The sequence below is a fragment of the Pyxicephalus adspersus genome, chromosome 5 (assembly GCF_032062135.1).
Source record: "Pyxicephalus adspersus chromosome 5, UCB_Pads_2.0, whole genome shotgun sequence".
NCBI lineage: Eukaryota > Metazoa > Chordata > Amphibia > Anura > Pyxicephalidae > Pyxicephalus > Pyxicephalus adspersus.
In genome coordinates, this window is record NC_092862.1 from 86,177,194 (window position 1) to 86,182,296 (window position 5,103).

Genomic DNA, 5,103 nt, shown 5'->3' on the forward strand with positions numbered 1-5,103 from the left:
ATCTATTGTGTGTACAATATCTATGAACGATCGTGTCGTTAACTCTATGTGCAGGATCGGTGCTATACGATCGTTCATATATATCGTGCATGAACGTTCGTCGTTCGTTTTCCAACGATAATAATTGGAAGTGTGTATGTAGCTTTACACAGAGCCAAGACAATAGAGGAGCACCTTCTGAGGAAGAAAAGTTGTCAACATAAGAGTGAAATGGATCCTGTTTATTCTTATGCTGATAATAGTAAATTTGACTTTAAGTTTTCCCATAGTAGTATGTCAAATGCAACTTCATGGTCTAGTTTATGGGAGCAGTGCTCACAAGAAAATGCCAATATTGATAGGAAGGTTTTGACTATGAACAAAACAAAAAAGAAATTAGGTAACATTATGATGATTAAGATCTTCAATACACTAGTGATTGATGATAAATCTTTGCCAACATGTAGTGTTTGCATAAATAGTACACAACATACACAAAACACACACACACATGATTCACAGACAAATGACACTGAAAATTAGGACTGTACTAGATGTGAAATCCTAATGAATCACATAGATTACCTTGAGGATCAATTAGAAACACGCACACAGCAGATATCAAAACTACACACAGACATTAAGCAAGTATGCACTAACACAAAAAAGGTACACGTAGTAGTACATCACAAAAGTCACAACAAAAGTCCAAACATCAGTCACCTTTTCAAATTTTTTAAGATAAAATAGATGATCCAATGGATGTTGAAAGGCAACAATTATTGGATAAGGCAGAAAAAGTAAGTATTAAAAAACATGATCAGATAAATTGCTTAAGGAAATTCCGCCTTTCAACTCAAACCCATAATGCAGATGTTTTTAAATCCAATGCGGATAGATTTAATTTAAATGATGATCAGAAAAATTTGTTGTTTAATTCTTGGAGCCCAACATGTTTTTTTAGATGCTTAGAAATCTCACCTGTAACTGAAAAAAATGGAGATTTATTACATAGTGCTGCTACAGATAGGTTGAGACAATTGCTTTACTTCACTACAGGGGAAGAGGTTCCTACAGTAGATATGTTAGAATCATTAAGGGCTACAACTAATGATGACCCTTTTGCCTTTATGTTAAAATTTGAACAAGCTTATCGTATGGTCATGTCCATAGCTGATGATGATAAAATCGTTTGTGAAAAAGTTTAAATATCTTGATCCTGCCAGTTTAGCCATAGCAACTGAGAAAGGTTCTTTAGAGGAAGCCTCTGTTTTAATTGATAAAGTTAGAAGACAGCTCAAGGCAAGTAATTTGAAACTCAGAATGTCTGCTAATGAAGGCACAGAGCAGCAGCAAAGGGGGGGGGGGGGGGGTGTCAATGTACCAAAACACATTACATAATTTAGCAAAGCAAGAGTTAAAACAAGACAGAGGGAAAGCAAAAGCTTTTGTTCATTCAAAAACTCCAGTTTGTTAATATTGTGAAAAACCTGGATATTTGAAAGATCAATGTAGAAAATATTTAGGAGATATTCAAACAGAGAATTTGGGCATGGAAATGGATTAGTTCCTTCTGTCCCATCAGCTCCTGTAAATAGAGACTAATTTTCCAGAGTCACCTTATTCTCCATTGATGAGACAGATAAGGGAGTTGTCAATTCAAAATGACACTTTGAAAAATAAAAATAGCAATGTGGAGATCGACAAACAAGGGTTGTTACCCTACCCGTGACTAGAACGAGATTTATCTCCGAAAGCTTCGGAGTATATAGCCCCTGTGTCTCTAGATGAATGTGGTCATCTTTTTTTATGTGTAAAATAAAGAGCAAGAAACAAAGTTTTTGATTGACACTGGAGCACAATTGAGTGTAACAAGTTGTAAATTGCCTTATAAATCAAATGCACCAGTATATAATATTGTGGGTTTTGATGGCAAAGGTAATACAAATGCTACTTTGATTTCTGATGTTTCTTTTGAAATTCCTGGTGTGACAGAGTGTCCCTAGAAAGGGTAGAAAAGGTCAGGAAAGTGTTAAAAAGGCTCCAGGGAATAGAGTTAATAGGATGTTTTGATTAAAACCTGGGATGCCAGGCTGAGAGAGAGCCAGAGTGGATTCCAGGCTGAGAGAGAGCCAGAGAGGGAGGCCAGGCTGAAAGAGAGCCAGAGTGAATTCCAGGCTGAGAGAGAGCCAGAGTGGATTCCAAGCTGAGAGGAAGAGGATCAGCTACTGTGTTGCAGGCAGGTGGTGATCAGAGAGGCTAAAGAAAGCCAGCGTCCACACAGGACTACAAAGCTGTGGGTAAACAGTATTAATACTGAGATAGTGTTAGTGGGTTAGTGAGCTAGGGCACCCAGTGAGGTAGCCAGCTGCCCAGCCGGGCTTCTACTATTTATTGTTTTGGTGTGAAGTGCAGGGGAGTGTGCTGTAACAGTTGCCTAAACAAATAAAGTGTGTTGTTATTTTAAACTGCTGCCTCAAATCTGCACTGTGCACATCCCGTTACCATAAGTGATTCCCCTGTGCTATGCCACACTGGATATTTGGATACTGACATTGACATATGGTTTTGTCAAGGTGCAGAGAACATAATAGGAACAGACATTAGGAAAAAGAGAGGATTGAATATTGATTTAGGCAATAGTGTTATTTGGAAAGATGCGTCTAAACATACATCAATACTGATTGATCCTTCCGAATACAGCACAATTGGAAGTATATGTGTCACTGAAAATTTTTTTTAGAACATTAGTGGCCTGAAGTAGGAGACAGTTTGTGTTTACAACAAATAACTCCTAAGTGTCCAAAATTGTGGTCTCATTTTCGTAATGAAGTGGTACTCTTCTATCTGAAAGATACTATTGTGAATGTGGAAGGCAAAGATCCTCCTCCACAGAAACAAAACAGATTGCCTCCTAAATCAATTGAACCACTCTCGGTAATCATTCAAGAGCTTCTTGAACAAGGAGTAATTAGAAAAGCAAATTCTGTTACGTCCTCGCCAATTTTGACTATAAAAAAAATTGCATGATTCTTTTAGATTGCATTTGGACATAAGAATGGTAAATAAAAATACTCCTAATGTGGCACCCATTGTCTCTGAAACTCCTGATATATATCTCATATCTCACAGTTCCAACATCTCACAAAGCTTTGAGACAGTTTTTGGGATTAGTCAATTTTTCCAGAGAATTTGTGGAAGGTTTTGTGGAAAAAGCCAGACCACTGTATGACCTTTTAAAAAATAGTTACTTTTTTGGACCTAGGGGAGAGAAACCGCAACAAGCTTTTGAGACACTTAAAAAAGATTTACAGTCTCCTCCTGCATTAGCTACAGTTGAACCTTCAGCTCCATTTGCATTACAAATACACCATTCAGATAGGCAATATCAGCAGTGTTGCTGCAACTGCATGGAGGAAATTGGGGGATATTGGGTTACTTCTCCAGGCTTCTGACTCCAGTTGAAATAGGCTTTGAAACTTTTTTCAGGCATTTGGTTGGAGTATACTATGCTGTTAAAGCAACTGAGCACATTGTTGGATTCAACAATATAGTTTTGCAAACTCCTCATTCTAGCAGATAGGAAAAGGCAGTCCCCTTCACAGCAATGTCTCCAATAGCTGTTTATACACTGTTTATATAGGTGATAGCCTCAACCACTAATGCGATCCTAGCTCCGTCTCTGGGCCCACTGCCTCCTCCTCATGCTGTTACTGCTGCTGCCTGCCCAGTACCCAGCTACCCAGATGCCAGTTACCAATGCTGTCCACGCTCTGTATCAGAGTCTACCGCTTCCTCTTCCTGCTGTTCTTGCTGCACGCCCGGGGCTTGAGCAATATGAGCCATCAGGATGCTGGTATACTTACGATGGGCCAGCTAATGTGAGTAGGTGGCATCTTTAATCTTGGAGCGCAGCTCGAAGCGAAAGAGGAAGTGCATGTCAATCACATCAAATTTGTGCAAATCTGCCAGAGTGGCGCTGTAGAAATTGATGATGTCCCATTAGGAACTGGGTACTCTAGCACTTCACCAACTTTGAATCCAACAGGCATGGTCATGTTCCATATAACCAGACATTCGGGGCTCAGCACCACTGTGAGCCGAATAAACAGGTGGTCCAAGATAGTTTTGTACATTTCCAGTGAGTGCTCATGATACCTAATAACATCCCATATACACGAGTTGATGATGACAACCTCAGGCTGAGGTCCCTGTTTGAAGTCAGCCAGCACACTCTCTATGTACTCCGAAGAGTCCCGGGTCAGGAAATAGAACCGTACAAGGTGGTGGTCAGTTCTGTAATGACGCACTTCTAGGTAAGTTATGCCATTGTGCATTTCACCCAGAGATCCCCCAACGTGTCGTTTGCAAATGACATCTCACCCTTCCTTTTGAGCTGGTTCTCAGTCCGAAACTCATCATTCTGCAGTGTTTCACAAGATCTTGGTTGACGGATCTTTGAATGGAGTTTTACAGGATGGCCACATACTTGTTGTGGAGAAGTCTCCGGACATCTGTAGAGCTGAATAACTTCATGGCTCAATGTGGCCATCCATGACCTCTCGGTTCACGTTACACATACCGGTGCCCCCCATCTCATCCACCCGACATATACAGAGGGTCTGCTGTCACACTTCTCAGTTCCGGGATAACATACACAGAAAGCGTAGTACTGACAGATGAAGCAGAAGACGTGGCCTTCTACATTCAATCACAAATTTCAGATTACACACTTCATTACACACTTCTGGATGTCAATAAAGATGCACTACACCCAGCTCTAGATGCCAGTTACTAATTCCATCCACACTCCATCTCAGGGCCTACTATCTAGTGAAAGAACATAAAAAGAAATGGACTTGGCAGATTCAGTGAGGAAAGAGGACCCTGTTGAGCTTGAGTATAGTCTGGCATCTAGAGCTGGGTACTGGGCAGTGGGCAGGCAGCAGCAGTAAGAGTTGGAAGAGTAGACAGTGGGCCCTGAGAAGTGTGGATGGCATTGTTAACTGGCATCTAGAGCTGGGTACTGGGAGGAGGAGAAGGTAAGCTCTGAGACGGAGCAAGGATGACATTAAAGATTGAGGCCATCACCTACATGGACAGTGTGGAAGCTGTAGCTACTGG

General features: G+C 40.7%; 1 pseudogene; it reads right to left on the reverse strand.

The window, feature by feature from the left end:
- Nucleotides 1–3,732: 3,732 nt before the first annotated feature.
- LOC140332070 (PC-esterase domain-containing protein 1A pseudogene) lies at nt 3,733–4,515 on the reverse strand (annotated as a pseudogene).
- Between the last annotated feature and the right edge of the window lie 588 nt (nt 4,516–5,103).